Source organism: Musca domestica, unplaced genomic scaffold, assembly GCF_030504385.1.
Source record: "Musca domestica strain aabys unplaced genomic scaffold, Musca_domestica.polishedcontigs.V.1.1 58, whole genome shotgun sequence".
NCBI lineage: Eukaryota > Metazoa > Arthropoda > Insecta > Diptera > Muscidae > Musca > Musca domestica.
In genome coordinates, this window is record NW_026712360.1 from 4,943,597 (window position 1) to 4,961,531 (window position 17,935).

General features: G+C 32.6%; 1 protein-coding gene across 2 annotated transcripts in view; it reads left to right on the forward strand.

The window, feature by feature from the left end:
* Window positions 1-6,405: 6,405 nt before the first annotated feature.
* Window positions 6,406-17,935, forward strand: part of LOC101899816 (synaptic vesicular amine transporter) — a 54,294-nt gene continuing 42,764 nt past the window's right edge. Inside the window, exons 1-2 of one of the 2 annotated variants that reach the window (XM_011295698.3) lie at window positions 6,406-6,967; window positions 16,079-16,582. The gene's annotated coding sequence lies outside the window, so the exon portion shown is untranslated. Of the gene's footprint in view, window positions 6,968-10,911; window positions 11,040-16,078; window positions 16,583-17,935 lie in introns of those variants that run through there. The other variant, XM_011295697.3, reaches the window with a different exon arrangement.

The following is a 17,935-nucleotide window of genomic DNA, read 5'->3' on the forward strand; positions in this document are numbered from 1 at the left end:
ACACGCACACGCGCGTACATACGACAAAAGAGAGTCCTAGCAAATGACATTCACGCTGACATTATCAAAGACAATGGGGAAAAAGGTTCTAACCACTCGGTTCACATACCATGATCTAGTCTCAGTTTTTTTTTTTCGAATTAAATATTTTTTTTTTTGAGATTCTAGAGATTATTTCTTGTCTTCCTTATCCCATCTTTGGGATTTTCACTCATTTCCGTTGGCAGGCGTGTGTGAAGAGTGTTTTTTTCTGCTCTTCAAATAGGTGTCATTTGCAGGCTGAGGAAAATATGCAAATGTGAGTTTTAAAATAGCTATATGTATGGATATTTAAATTCGAGTTATCAAAATAAATATGGGGACTCAGTAATTATTATGGCAAAACAATAGACATTTACTAAATCAAATATGGCAACCCTTTTCCATCAATCTTGACCTTGTCCATTTTTCAAATAAATTATGATCATATCTAAATCTAAAGAAATCTAAATTTCTTTTCAGCTGTACGCTCTTATTTAAGGAAGAACTTAAAAATTTAATTTTGATAATTTATGGACATCAAATAAAAAAGTATAATCGTTTTATGGACATCAAATAAAAAAGTATAATCGTATGATTGCAAGAGGTTCCCTCTCTAATTGTGCCATGGATAATATATTGGAAGACACATTATTTTCCTTGCAGAAGATCTCTATGTTAAGGTGTCAAGGTGGAAATACATAAAGCGCTTATTTGACTGGCTTAAATCATGGGTTGGATTATTGGAAAATGAATGAATGAAATGAAAGGAGCCAAGGGCCAAAATCGAACTAAGTCAACCTAAAACTCCTTCGTTCCTCTACGAAGAAATCAGCCGATGACTTAAGCCAGCCAAATAAGCGCGTTATGTGTATTCCCACCTTAAGTACATAAGAAGCTTGAAGTCATGTCTAGGCATATTTTGTGACATTTCATAAAGAGATCACAGAGCCGCACTATAATCCTGCCGTCGTTTTCCATTATAATTTGACATTAATATGTCTAGCCATGACTTCAAGCTTTTTATGTACTCGCACCTTTAGATTTTTTTAACATTTATTTATGAAAGATTTGAGAGAACTAAGACAAACTAGAATGACCAGTGAGTTCTAAAGGGGAGAATACATAAAACGCTTTTTTGGCTACCTTAATTTATCGGCTGGCTTCTTCGGAAAACAACAAAAATCGAACTAAGTCAACCTAAAACTCCTTTATTCCTCTACCATGGTAAAAGAATAGATAGTCGCATCGACACAGCTGCTGGGACAATGAACTGTCAAGCCAATTTGGAAATTGAAAAATTTTGAATGAAAAGTTATTCAAGTTTGTAAATTTTTTGAAAAATGCATATCAATCAACCTCCAATTGGTGTTGTATAAGGAATCCTATAAAAATATACTTAATTTAAAAATGTTGACATATAAATGTTCCTCAGCGTTGATGCATCTACTTATATTCTTTTACCTTGAAGAAGCCAACAAAGTCATTTGGTCAAAAACGCGTTTTATGTATTCTCACGTTTATTCTTGAACATTTCTGATTCATGGTAGAAGAAAACAGGTAGATGTATCAACGCTAGGGAACATTGATATGTCAAAAATTTTATTTTGTCATTTTTTTTCTTTAAAAATAAGTAGAGTTGTAAATCTTTTCTTATACCGAGATGTTATTTTATGCATTTTTCAAAAATATTTATTTTATAATTAGTTTGATATTTTATTGTCCCAGTAGCTGTGTCGATGCGACTACCTGTATTCTTGCACAAGAATAACCAACTGGAACTTATAAACACAGTGGGTTCATTTTTATTTTATAGTATAAATGCTCTCTAATTCCCTCAATCATCGTTTAAGAGTGTAGTCTAAATGAGCTTTAAGTTTTTTCAAAGCCTAAATTTGATCAATCGATTGATCAAATCTCGACCTATACATCCCTAATCCACAGTTGGAGAGTTGGATTTCAAATGAACTTCTGTTGTTAAAATTAAACAAAAATTTGCTTTAATGTTATTGCAAAAGTGAAGAAGACAACAAAAGAAAACTCCCTGCTTGACGATCACCAACAAAAGCTAAGTATTAGTGAATATTTATAATAGACACAGTGGATAGGAAAAAACAATTTATTGAAGAAAATATGGACGTACTTATATAAAATGCAAATATATATTATTAAATACAAACGATTTCAATTTCATCTTAAAAACATTCTTTAAAAATACAGGATTAACACTGATGGAATTTTATTTAATAAACGAACATAGTTGCTTTGTACCTTTTAAAAATTTCTTAAAAATCCACAGTAATTACTCTATATGTTATAGAAAAAATATAAAAAATGCCATAATGGGACCTTGAAAATATCCTTTTAAAAAACCGCAATTGTTGCTATGATGGAATTTTTTTCTGAGAAATGCTTTAAGTCCATCACAGAATTAACAGGACCAATAAAAGTCAACAATTACAATGGACAATAGTTAAAATAAAACAAATTTAATGGTGTGGAAATAAATAAACACACAGAGGCTTTTCATACTCCCTCTCCAAACCCCCTCTCTTCTCCCAACACTCACACCCCTGGACATTAACACTTTGTGGCATTCTAAGGACATGAGGAAAATCGCCACATAAAATAGCCAATACTAATAAAATAAAGCACCCAATGACAAATCCATATGCATGAGCCAACCACAAACATACATATGTATGTTGTTCACACTCATACATACATATGTGAGTGTGTGTGTTTTATTGTTAAAATATTCTCTATTTTCTCATTGCAGACAATGGCCTTTGGAAGGAAACCACGAAAAGAAACACTTCTTTTGTATGCAAGAAACAGAAACACTTAGACAGGATTTGTATTTCGGAAAAAGGACTATTTACCCAATTTTTATTTGATGCCTTTTGTGTTTTTTTCTGCGTTCTCTCCCCCCCTTTTCTTGCTTTGCCTATTTTTCGAAGAAATTGTCACCAAATTGTGGGTTAAGAGGTTAAAATACGCCAAAGCACTTAACCACGACAAATTCACTTTAAAATCGTATTGTTCATGGTTTGACAAGGGTTGGTAGGAGAGAGGAATGATGTGAGAGAGGGGTGTTGTGAAATAAAAGAGGAAAATAAAATTAGGTTTTTTTTTTCGAAAAAAAAAAAAAAATACAAAAAAATCGAAGCAACAAATTGACTGTAAACAGCATTCATTGATGCTAGTAACTTGGTGGGATGTAGTACTCCCCCCGCGTCCTCTCCTCCCTCGTTACTCATTTATTTGCTCGTCGTGATGTTCATTTGAGTTCGAACAAGTCTTTGGGATTCTTTCACGTTTTTTTTTTCTGCTAAAACTTGGTCCCCACTCTCTTTCCCTTTCTCTCTCTCACTACCTCTGTGTGTTCTGTCATTTGTTATGCATTTAAACCAAAAGCCATTGATGCTCTGCCATTGCCATTTATAAATCCTTCCAAGTCAGGAAAATTCATTAGAAAAATTCCTGTGGCATTGTCTTCATTATTGGTGTTAATCTAAAAGCGCAAGGAAGGAATTTATGATAAGGAAAAATATTTTTGCCATAATGGAATGGAGAATAAGGATGGGATTTGCATAATAATGAGGAAACGAGTGCGTTCGCAAGAAAAAATAACAAGAACAACAACAACGATTAAAGGTCATTTGGCTAACAATTATGAATTGAAGGACATTTGCTAGAAAGAATAATATTTAAAATACGGAATTATATGGGAATTAAATGCGGAAAATAAATTGAAAAAAATGGAGATTTGGGATATAGATCTCTTGTAATTTTAAGATTAAAATTTTTATATGTGATGTCAAATTATGTAGTCCTCCTTAAATGTGAGTAAAAAAATTAGATTTATTTCCGACCAAATAAAGGGTAAACAAATAAAAAAACCGAACTTTAAATACCCTCCACCATTTGCAACGAATTTGGCAATTTTCAAAAAATAAAATTCATTAAAAATTCTGTTAAAATTTTATAGATACCTAATGTAGAAGCTATTTTAGGGTCTATACGACGACGTGGACCTGCATAGGCAACTTCTGTCATAAGCCATATACAATATTCAAATGCCAAACTAAAAAAATCGGTAAATAATGTATTTCATACCGAATAGAGGGAGGAAACATTTTTTGGGCGGCTATACCAAAACGTGGACCTGCACAGACAATTTTCTGTCTTAGGCTGTAGTATCCATTACGAACTTGAAATACCAAATTTGAAACAATTATGGGGAATAATGTCGCTAAAATTATCAAAAAACCGAATATCGGGAGGTACCGTTATATGAGGGCTATACGAAGACGTGGACCTGCACATAAAATTTTCTATCATAGGCTGTAGTATCCATTACGAACTTTAAATACCAAAATTGAAAAAATTCTAATGAAAAATGTTGCTAAAATAATCAAAATACCGAATATCGGGAGGTACCATTATATGGGCGTTACACCAAAACGTGGATATACATGGCCCATTTTCAATACCAAAAGTATATAAAAAGTATATAAAAGTATATACCAAAAGAATATATATACTTTGTGGGGTCTAACATGTATATTTCGTGGTGCTACAAACGAAATGACAAACTTAATATACCCTCCATACTATGGTGGAGGGTATAAAAATCAAGGAAGAATATAAAGCTGGGAATACATAAAGCGCTTATTTGGATGGCTTAAGTCATCGGCTGGCTTCTTCGGAAATGAACAAAGGAGCCTAGGGTCAAAATCGAACTAAGTCAACCTAAAACTCGTTTGTTCCTCTACGAAGAAGCCAGCCGATGACTTAAGCCAGTCAAATAAGCGCTTTATGTATTCCCAGCTTAAGTCTTGTAAGTCATGCTTGATTATGGAACAGTTGAAATGTTTGTTCAAAGTAAAGGCAGACTTTCCATTTCTATTTACAATTCTAGGACTACACAATATGCCACTCGTCATACGTAAATATTTCAGATATTAAAAATGACAAGGTCGAGCAACTCAGAAAGGGTTGCCATGTTCGATTTAGCAAATTTGTCTACATTATTTTGCCATGCCTAAAAGAGTGGATAAACCGTTTTTATACCTCCCACCATTCTCTGGAGCTTATATGAGCTTTGTCATTCCGTTTCTTAAAGCACAGATTTATTGCCAAGTCCTTTTCCAAAAAAAAAAAAAAAGATATTGGAGACTCTTTTCATTTTTTTTTATAAATTTTATTTAAAAATTATGTAGGTCCTTGTAACAATTTATCAAGAAAATGCACACTGGTACTTAGATAAATCCACGTTGATCTAAAAAAAAATTTCAAAAAAAAAAATCTTTAAAAAAAGTCTCTATAAAAATCCATGTTGGTTCTTAAAAAAATTCTTCAAACAAAATCTTAAAAAAAAAACGCTGATCCTAGAAAAAAGAAACGTTAAATTTCCTATTAAAATTGTAATTTTTTCCTTGGCAGTTTGGGAATCTCTGCCTTTTTAGATCATTAACCAACTAATATTATTCGACTTTGACATTGACGGTGAAGATTTTTTTATCTTTGATACCAAAAATCTGATGAATCATGGTAAACCATCAGCCGAGTACAATGGATTGTCTAAAATCTTGGCTCAATTAAAAATTCTTTAATACAAAAAAAAAAAAAAAAAGAAAAAAAAAACAGGTTGTGAAGGGATCGATTTTGATGTTTGATACGCATGAACGGCGGCAAAGAAGAAGAACAAAAACTTCTTTTGAAATTTATATTCAAATTTGAATTAAGAATACCAGAGAAGAGAGTCCAAAATGGATCATATTAATTAATTAATTAATTAATAAATCAAAATTATTTAAATATGCTGGAATTTTAATTTTGCGGGTCAAAGTAGTCAAGTGTCACATTTTGTGTTTTTTCTCATTTCTAGTTTTTATTTTATTATTATTTTATCATAATAAAAATTATAAAAAAAAATTAATTTTTATTTTCTTTGTATTTTTGTCTCAAATTATATTAAGTTAATGCAAGTGCATTTCGAAAAAAAGCTCCCATTTTTATTACTTTCAATTTTCAAACAATTTGTTTTTCTCGAATACATCTGTGCCTGTGCCCTCCTTTGCATTGTAATGCCGAACAAAACAACAAAAATTAAAATTAAAAATTCAAATTTGGTGAATTAAGTCGTCCACACGTTTTGTTTAACTGATCATCGCTGTTGGGCATAACGGCATGTGTCAAAACCCTAAAAGCCACGGCTATCTCATCTATTCACACGGCTAACCAACCACATGCTTTGTTGGTATTACACGCTCAAGTGATTCCCCTCCAAACCCCCATCTCATTCGTAGACCAAAATAAAAACGTTTGTTGGCTTTTGGAATCTTGGCCGAAAAAAAAACAGAAGAGAATTTCAAAATTTTATTTTAAACTTAAATGTTGGCCCAATAAAACGCACATCTCGCGGGAGCTGAAAGAGAAGTTCGAAAAAAAGTTAAAATAAATCCAAAAAAATATAAGATAAAAATGCAAATAAAATCCGATTGCATTTAAGTGACCGAAAAAGTGAAGACAAAATGCGGAATAGTTTCTATGAAATTGCCATCATTTGTAAAAAGTCCACGTTCTAATGCGCCAATAAGAAACCAAAGAAACAAATCTAAAATCGCTCAAAGATAAACATCTAAGCAGGCGAATGAATGGTGGTCATTATTGCCAAGGAACGAGAAAAAATAAAAAAAAAATACGAAAAATAAATACGAAAGCCAAATAAAATCGTAGAGAAAAAGAGGAAAAAATTATATAAAAATCAAAAAAATTCAAATTTGTATTTAAATCAAACAAAAGTAGTTAAATATTACACAACAAGCTATTATAAATGCCACTATTTTTTTAAAGTGAATGAAAACTGCAGTGACCTTGAAAAGAGCTTAGTGTGCCCTGAATTGCAAAAAATGAAAAAATAAATAAATATTTCCAAACCAGGGTAAGTTAATACACGGTCGAACTACGAAGGTAACTCTATGCAATCATATGTTTACATATTTATTTTTCAAAAATTTTTATTCTCTGAGTAAATAAAGAAATATTCTCTATCCGCTAGGAAATCTGATAACAGTCCAAAGTCTGAAGTGCCATTTTCTACATTTTCCACCGAAAAAATAACTACACAATCAGCTGATCGGCGTTTATATGCTCCTAAAACTACGTTTAAACTTACTAAATCGTTTGCATTTCAATTGTCAATTCCATTGCGTGTACTTTAAAAGAAATCAACTTGAAACTTTGACAATCGATTTAATTTTACGTATACGAAATGGAATTGATAACTATCTTGCCAAGTTCGTCTCTATAAATCCCTTCTTAAGTCGCCTTCAAAGACAAGGAAGTGTAAAGATAGGACAAGACATAGTCAAAATATGGCAACCCTGTGAAAATATCTCTGTTGTTACGATATCATAACAACAAAGTTACCAATGCAAATTTTTGGAAAGGTCTACGGAATAGAATTTTGAACCACGTTTTTGGATTTTTAAGCTTTTGTTTATCATTCGTTTCCTAAAGACACCATCCAAAGTCGTACTTACAGAATTGATGGTGGCAATCTACTCTATTTAATATTTGTAAACGTACTTTAACAGCATATCTAAGCACACTATGCTTACGAACTAGATCCATGGTAAAGAACATAGGTAGTCGTACCGACACAGCTGCCGGAACAATGAACTGTCAAATCGAAATTGATATTCAAATTAGTAAAATTGTTTAAAAATGTAAATTATAAAAAATTTTGGCATGTCCATGTTACCAAGCGTTGATGCATCCACTTTTATTCTTCTACCATGGATTTAGGGTGGAAATACATAAAGCGCTTATCTGGCTGGCTTAAGTCATCGGCTGGCTTCTTCGTAGATGAACAAAGGAGTTTTAGGTTAACTTAGTTCGATTTTGGCCTTAGGCTCCTTTGTTCCTTTCCGAAGAAGCCAGCCGATGACTTAAGCCAGCCAGATAAGCGCTTTATTTATTTCCACCTTTATTCTTCTCGCAACAATCCCAACCCTCAAGTGTTTTCACAACGGCGTTGTTTACATTTTCCCCCGAAAAAACCCCAAAAAGTCAAAATTATTGAAAAACAGCTGATCCTCCTAAGAGTGTATCTAAACACACAAGGTTTACCCACTTGATCTATAAAACTCAGAGAATTAACCTTCAAATATACTTTTAATATACTTTTTCATGAAAAAACGCAGCGGAAAAAAATATTTTACAAAGGAATATTGAAATCATTTTTTTATTAAAAAATTAAAATAAAGTATTTGTATTCAATTTAACCATTCAAAACCCCAGTTCAATGACATTTTCTACAATAAAAAATGATTAAAAACAACAACTCATTGATGAAATCAAACACAATATTTGAAGAATCTCCAGTGTCTATGTTTATAGCAAAACCGGTCCAGAGAGTTCAGTTACCGAAATATTTTTTATTTCGGTTGCGAGAATCTAGCTTACAAGTTCAAGGTCAAAAATATGGTTTAATGGCAAACATTTTATTCCAATCTAAACGTGTCGTCAATATTTAAAAAACGGCGATAATTAATTTTTGTAATTTACGAAATTGCTTGTCAAAATTTGTATTAATTAATAAAAATAAATGAAAAAAAAAAAAAAAAAAAAACAACGGAATGATACAGTGGCATATGTGCATACGCACATAATAAATTCAGCGAATTTCAACTGTCAATTCCATTGCAAATATGTCAAATGACATTCAGCCTATTTGACAGAATAAGAATTTGTCACAGAGTTGTATTTTTCTAATACCCCTCAAAGTCAAACTACTTTCCGTTTGGGTCATGACTCCAATTATATCACGACAATGTCACAAAAGTTGTTTTGAAAACTCGTATCGATGTATTTTTAAAACTTCTTTATAGACACATCTGATTTCTGCAAAATTCTCTATTAAAAATCTATAATTGTGGGTCAAAGTACAATTTTATTATATTTATATAGAGATCTGTAGATCGACTCCAATTATCATTCGCTAATGAGATATTATTGTAAAGTTGGCTGCGTACCTATCGTTTGCCGGAAGCCACTGAATTTTCATTTTTCACTCTAGGTTATTTAATCAAAGCGTTAGTTATCTTCATCTTCTTTAAAGTCCAGTATATTTATATATGTTTTTTTTTTGTTGGGCTTCACAATATTCTGATCTTTAGAGGGCTACCTAAATACAACTAAATAAAATGTATATAGATATATTATGTTTGGTCAAATAACATTCGCTGATGATAGAACATTGTGAAGTTCGCTGCATACCAATTATTTGAAATATACCGCTGAATTCTCCTTTTAAATTTTAGTTAATTTTTCTGACAGTTATGTTTGTGGTATCATAACAACATTCATTTAAACCGCAATGTCAATATTAAATTAATTGCTTACCATAATGGTTGTTGCTTACCTGTCATGAGCTGTTCCTCGACATATTATAGCCAGCTACCATTTTCTCAAAATGTTTTTCGCAAGTCTTTTCGCATTTATGTCTTTGTCTTCACAATAACTGTCTTCAAAAATTCGCTCTTATAACCCCCATTTATACTTTTATTTTAAAAATAACAAAAATATCTTTATACATATTTTTTTGTGTTATTTGCTCTACACCCTCTTTCAATTGGTATTTTCATATTAACTCTAAAGATTCCTAATAACCCCTCTCTATAACTACCTTCTCAATTTCGTATCTATAGATCACTTTTTAAGTCGCCTTTACAAGTCATCCCTAAAGACACCCTACAAAGTCGTAGTTAAAGATCCCTATTCAAGTCTTCTCTGTAACTGACTTTAAAGTTGTCTTCGTAAAACGGAAAAAGAAGTCGTCTCCACAGATAGCCATAAGAACGAACCTCTGCCAAAAGAATAAACTTTCAAAGAAGACTACAAAATCAACTCCCTTACATATCCTTTCCCAAAGATGAATCGTCAGAAAGTTAATTGAACGTTAAGTCAAATGCACTCAAACCAAAGAAAGTTTGACAAATTTGCGAAGTAGCAGCCAACATTTACACTCTGTCGGCATATTTCACACCCCTCCGGTGGCCGGGTTAGACAGCCAATGGAAGGAGGCATAAAACATCTATTACTCAACGCTTTTTATTTTTCTACAGCAACAGGCTGCTGTGTAGTGGAAAAAAAGGAAGCAACAGGAGGTTTTTTTCCAACAGCCGAACAAAAACGAATGCGGAAGCTCCACACACACTCGCACACATGCAGCGAAACAAATCTTATTGTTACGGATGTGTGTGTCCTTTCGTGGACGAAGTTTGGCACGAAGCCAACTTCACACTCATTCTCCGATTGCATGTGTTTGCCTAGGGGGTGAATTTTGTTGAAATCTGATATAATATCCGTGGTGTTGACTCCAACAAGTGGAGTCTCAGAGCTGCATTGGTATTAGTGTCAGCTATCAATGGTACGTACGTACCATGGCGTTGTTTCAGCCGCCAGAATCCAACATCCTTTGTCGCAAAACTAACAGCAGCCAGAATTAATCATTTGCTGAATTCAGTGCGAGACGAGATCTCGTTGCTGTTGGTAGTGTTTTCTAATTTCTCTTCTTTAAAATAAAATAATAAAAACCAAACCGAACTCTTAGGAAAAAATTGAAAAATATAAAAAAAAAATATAAAACAATAGAATTAAAAATAAAAATAATTTATTTAATTTTCCCTTAAAAATAATAACGAAAAAAATAGACCAAAACTAGTAGATGTGTTTTCAAGTGTTGTAGTGACTCTGTACTTGAATTTTTGGACAATTTTTTATTATTGTAGTGAATAATTATTTTTGTTCCCGTATTAACTATCTAGTGAATGTGAAAAGAAAGACTTTTTGTTAATATCTTAAACTAAATTTGTAAATATTTTTTTGTCGAATTTTTTGTTTGTGAGACCAACGATTAAAACGACCCAAGTAACGAAACGAATAATTTAAAAACGAAATTTATAAAAATAAAACTATGTGATCAACTGATAGCCGAACGGATAGAGGGTGTAAGTTGAACTTTTTTAGAATAAAACATGTTTAAAATTAATAAAACATATTTTTTGATATTAAAATAATACCGAAAATTATTTTTATCAAATTGGAGTGCCATTAATTCAAAATTTTAATTTAACTAAAAAATATAAATCCAAAAAAAAAAAAAAACAAATCATTTTCAATTTTTTTGTCCATTTTGATTTTTTTAAATTCCATGTTGCCTCTTCGTCCTTTGAAGGACTACGGTATAAAAAACACTAATGTCTTTCCATATTTTTATTATTTATGTAAAATACTCTTTAAAAATCCATGTTTCCGAGTCAAAATTAAATATTTACATTTATATAGGGATCTTTAGTTCGACACCAATTATCATTCGTTAAAGTGATAATATTGTGAAGTTGGCCGCACATCTATCACGTATCGGAAGCCACTGAATTCCCATTTTTTCTCGCTAAGATTATTTCATGAAGGCGTTAGGTATCTTCATTTTCTTTAACGTCCGGTATATTTATACAGAATACCAGAATTTCTGAAAAATTTCGCGGTGTTCTGATCTTTAGAAGGTTGCCTAAATACAACTGAATAAAATTTATATAGATTTCATTAGTTCCGCTTCAATTATCATTCACTGACAAGATAATATTGTGAAGTTGGCCGAAGATCATTGAATTTTTGGCGTTTTTGCTGTCTATCTAATTCTTAAGTTAGAAGTTTTTCCCCTTCTCTACAGTCTGTTATTTTTTTTTAATTCCCAGATTTTGTGGCTGGGATCACTTTTTTGCTAGTTTAGCCCAAATTTGTCTTTCTCCCAGTCAAAGTATACTCCTGGCAGTTTTCTTTGCGTTGGAACATATTTTTTTACATTGTGAGATTGTACTTTAGAAGCTAATATCTCCGCCAATTTCGATAAAGTGAAGGAAATTCAATCCTTCCATATTTTCAAAAAAGTATTCTGACATTCTTCTAAATATTCTTTAAATTTTTTTCGCAATTAAAATTTCTGTATTAGATCATTTGAGACAAATTTTTGTAGGTATCTTAAGACATTTTTTAAACATTCTATGAGAGATAATATTGTGAAGTTGGCCGCATATGTCTTGTCGTATCGATACAGCTTTATTGGCGTTGGTAGAGATCGGACCATTCCTTCTGGTATCTCCCCCACATAGGGTTCAAGATTTTGAAAACCCAAACGCTCAAAGAAAGCATTCAACTCTCTTCAAATTTCACACATCCCCTTCATGAAGCGTCAACAGTTTGAATAATCATAACTCAGATCTGGGGGTATATATCTGTCGGCAAAACCGACTGATACTATTTTTCTTGTTTCATCCTAATGTCCTTCATAATATTTTTTACAACTTTTGAATAAGTTAAAACTCTATATTTCTTTGAAGTATATTCATAAAAATTCAACTGAGTCAAGCTTATATAGGCATCTTTAGTTCGGCCTCAATTAACACTGTGAAGTTGGCCGTAAATCACTGAATTATTATTTTATGTAGACAGTTATCTTTTTCTTCCGTTCAATCTGATGTTTCCTTACAGAATCCCTTAGACTTTGCGGAATGCATAAAAAATTCCCGACAAAGTCTGCTTTTCCTATTTTTTTCGGTACTTTAAAATGTATGATCTTCCCTTATAACCTTTAATCCCAACTTTTTTGGGTAATCTAGATCTGCTTCTAATTCGATCCATAAGGGACATTTTTTTATTTATATTCATATAATCGAATTAAACAAATCAACGCATTTTTTTATTTCCGAAAGTCAAGATATTTTTCAGTAACATACATAGCTTTTCCTAATGTCGAGAATTATTTTTAATTTTTTTTTCTGAGTTATCTAAATAAAATAAAAATGTAACTCCCATGGTACAATGAAGAGAAGGTAGGTCAACTTTGAAAATATTGCAAGTATATAGCTCTACCTGTTTGGCTTGTAATGTCAAAATTAGTATCAAAACATTAAAAAATTAAACAACTTGTTGCACTTATTTTGAATAAATAATTGAAAACCGCGATAACTGAATGAAAGTTCAACACTTCTTTTCAAAACCAGGTTCTATATATCTCTAAAGGATTATTTCGCTAAAAAACTCTATATTTTGTCGATGCATACGATGAAATAAACATTTTGAAAACATCCGAATTTGAATGTTTTCTGAACAATTTTTTTGTTATTGAAAAGAAAACACATACATAAACAAATAAAGATGACATATTAAGCCAAGAAAATAAAAAAAATTGAAATCATATTATTGTACCATGGTAACTCCTATTTTTGATGCTTCTGTATTTGAAGTTTATTTTAATTCCATTTTGAAAAAGTTTTAGCTACCAATACTGAGTAATATTTTGGTAAATAGTACAGTTTTTCGTTTTCTCAATGGAAAAATGCCACTGGATAATATTGTGCAATGACATCTTTAATGGTCATGGTTTAACCAATCTAAACGTTATTTGCTGTAAAATGCCTTGCATTCCCATAAATTGTGGCATGCTTTTAGGCGCTCACTCTTATGCCTTTTGCCACTTGTCAAAAGAAAACTTTGGCAACAATAAAACCTCAATTTTCTTCTCAAATTATTTACTAACAATCAAGTACCGTTAAATACCAATGTTTATTGAAAAATCAAACCACATGTTGATCAGAGATATATTTAAATCTCACAAACCAAACCACCAATCCTTTGGTGGGTAATTATCTGTTAAATAACAAATAAACGTTGGTTACAACAACATTGTAAGCGTACAGTGCACCACATTTACACCCCTTAATTTCGTGGCTACAATTAACATAAAACAATTAAATTGATTGTTGTTATTATTGGTTCTTGGACAAACAATTAAGAAGGAAGGGGGGGGGGGGGGAAGGGGGATTTACGTTTTGTATTGACCCCAAATGTGGACATTTGTTTAACAGGGATTTTAATATTTAAATAATAAACATTCATTGATTTAAATTGACCACTTGCTATTTGGATAATGGAAGAGGTGGAGGGGGGTGGTGGAATCCAAAACTTGTACCCTTGCTATCTGATTTCAAGTATTTTTAACTGCTGCTGACAGTGATGTTGTCGTCGTACTTGAGGGTACTTGTTGGTGGTGAACCGACCGACCGACCGACCGACCACATGAATTGTGTTGTGATATCAATGAGGGGAAATGTGTCTGTGTGTGTATGTGTGGGGTTGGTGGTCATTATCATTGGTCGTTCTATCAATTGACCAGAATCAGTAGACAAGTTAAGCACTTTTTCGATGTTTTATTCTATGGGGGTTGTGGGAGTTTTGACAGAATGATTATGAATATGTTAATCCGAAACGGAGTTATAAAGAAGGGTGTATGGCTTTGACAGTTGATTTGGATAGTCAACAAAAAAAAAAAAAAAATGGAAAGGGAGGAGAAATTGTAAAAATAGAAATAATTTTCTGTCGTAGTCTGGAGTATCTGTTCCGAACTTCAAACACCAAATATGAAACAATTCCGGTGAATAATGTAGCTAAAATCATCTAAATACCGAATATCGGGAGGCATTGATATATGGGGACTATACGAAGACATGAAGCTGCACAGACAATTTTCTGCCTTAGGCTGTAGTATCCATTACGAACTTCAAATACCAAAATTAAAACAATTCACTAAAATCGCCAAAATACCGAAATATGGGAGGTACCATTACATGGGGGCTATATAAAGACGTTGACCTGCACAGACAATTTTATGTCTTTGGCTGTAGTATCCACTACCAACTTCTAATACCAAATTTGAAACAATATCGGTAAATAATGTCGCTTAAATGATCAAAATACCGAATATCGGGAGGAACCGTTCAGACAATTATCTCTCATAGGCTCTAGCATCCATTGCGAACTTCAAATACCAAATTTGAAAGAATTCCGGAGAATAATATCGCTAAAATCATTTAAATACCGAATATCGGGAGATATCGTTTAATGGGGGCTATACGAAGACGTGGACCTTCACATACAATTTTCATTAATAGGCTGTAGCATCGATTCCGAACTTCAAACACCAAACTTGAAACATTTCCGGTTAATAATGTCGCTTAAATCATCTAAATAACGAATATCGGGAGGTACAATTATATGGGGCTATACCAAAACGTGGACTTACATAGCCCATTTTCAAAACCAAAAGTACTGCAGACATAATATACATTTGAGTAAAATTTTATCATTCTACTTAATTTCGTTCGGAAGCTAGAGTGATTTCCATAAACGAACGGACATCGTTAAATCGACTTAATATACCCTCCATACGAGGGAGGGTGTAAAGGGTGGAGGGTGTAAAAATAACAATCTTAAAAATTACAGCTAAAAAAGTAGTGAAGGGAATACCATGAAGGTGAGAATATATAAAACGTTTTTTTGCATGGCTCCTTCGGAAAAGAACAACGGAGGGTAGGGCCAAAATCGAACCAAGTCAACCTAAAACTCCTTTTATGCTCTACGAAGAAGCCAGCCAATGACTTAAGCCAGTCAAAAACCTTTTAAGGTGAGAATACATAAAAGGCTTTTTTGACTGACTGGCTTCTTCGGAAAAGAACAAAAGAGCGCAGGGCCATAATCGAACTAAGTAAACCTAAAACTCTTTTGTTCATCTACGAAAAAGTCAGCCGTTGACTTAAACCTGTCAATAGAACTTGTATGTATTTTTACCGTTATGTACTCTCACTCTAAGAGCTGACTGAATTTAGGGGGGTTCACACTTTGAGATGAACCATTAAATCAATTGCCACTAATGTTTTCAAAACTTTCACAAATTACTCCCAACCGTATAATAATTTATATTTATTTAACAGTGAATGGAGAACATTCCGAGGTTGCTTCATTGAGTTTTTAATTTATTATTTTTTAAAAAAGAAAAATATGCAGATAATCCTTTTATAATTCTTCTTTAAAAAGCTTTCGTTTTTCATTTACTTCATTAACGATCATCTCAATTGCGGTGGAAGATTATAATAACAATTTTCTCATGCTTTTCTTCTTCTTCTTTTATACCTTTTGCGATAATCTCCCACAGGAATTCTTCGATTGAAATATTGCAGCCAATAAATAAAGCCAAGCAACCGCAAGTCAAGCCAGCAATAATATCAACAATAGCTACAAAAAATATCCCGAAACCGTAACCGTCAACAATCATAGACAAGCAGACATAACCCGCAGAGACCAGTTGAATATCCTTGAGGATTTGCTCCAATAAACATTAAACGCAAACATTGCACAAGAGACTTCCACATTTCTGTTTTCTCCGCCGACACAATTCAGACAACAGCAGACATCAACGTCAAGGTAAAACGCTTCAGTTCCAGCATTTCAACATTCCACAGCATATTTGTCAACAATATTCACATCGTTTTCATTTGAACACCACCTTCGTTCACCTCATCAGTTCTTTTTCATTGGGCGCCAGGAATTATTTTCGTGCTTGTCTGACATTCACATCCTTGAGCCAATATTGAATACAAAGCATCCAGCCGGTAAAGCGCAGCAACGTACACGAAATCTACAAAATATCTCAAACAAGGTAAGTCAAGAAGGTGAAAAAACACACACACAACTGGGAGGGGGTATTCCGACTCTTTACATTTAACTTGACGGTATTGCTTTAAATTGTCTGTCTCTTGGTCTATTAATATCCATGTGATTTTTTTCTACATGAAATTGTAAATACTCAAGGGACTACAGTACCGGCAATGTGAAATCCTTGTCATCGTCTGCGGCTGGTCCTTGGTGTAAAATAAAATATTTGATTTTTCTCTGAAGTTGTTTTGCTTGAAATTTCATGGTGTAGGCAACAGGTGTTCTACAATTATTATTGAAGTCATTAAATGAATTTAAGTGTAATAAGCAGAGGGGGGAGGAGATAACTTTCTTTATCAGGAGAGCAATTAATTCATGCATTATCCATAAGTATTTGAATGGAGTGAGAAAGATTTTTCTTTAATTAATTTTTGTGACATATGTTGTGGGAGAGCGCAAATATTTTCTGTAAAAGATTGAGAGTTGCAAGGTGACATCTGTTGATAGAGGATGGAGGGAGTTTGATTTAAAGTTGGGAAAATTGACAAGTATTACAATTTACCTTTAAATTAATTTCGTAGACACATTTGGTCTATTCCAGAGAATGTAAAAGTTTGTACTACGATAACCGATTTCCCCCTTATGATATCGAAAAAAATTACAAAACTAGCAGATTCTTGCAGGTACTGCAACGGATCAGTTCTTTGTGATATAAAATCTTTGATTCAGTGTAAATAGTATAATAAATGTTATTATTTTTTTATAAAGCTTAAAGTGCGAATCCCCTTAATAATATATAATAAGATACCAAATCAGCAATTAACCAATAGCTATCTATGGGATATAAATTAAAACTCTTATGAATTACTCCAATATACAAAATCTAGGATTAACTACCGTTTCTTTTATTTCAATGGACGAAAAAAATGGCACTAATTTCAACAACAAATAGGAAACACAAGGTACGAAAAAGACCCATTCGCGTTGCCATCTTCGCAGATTATTTCTCTTCAGTTATTCATGATTATGAGGAGAATTATATCTCGTGAAAAATGTTTTCGTCGAACTAGAATTCCGAACGGATATCTATGATTAGTCGGAATATAATTTTGTAAAGTTGAACTACAACATGTTTTATTTTTTGTTTTAAATTCATGAATAAATATATTAGGTTAAGTGAACGTAAACGTCTTGTACATCCACACCTAAATTACCCCTCTTAAAAAGATTCGTAATTTATTTGACGTATAAATAAAGGTGGGAATAAATAAGCGCTTATCTGGCTGGCTTGAGTCATCGCATGGCTTCTTCGGAAATGAACAAGGAGCCTAGGGCCAAAATCGAACTAAGTCAACCT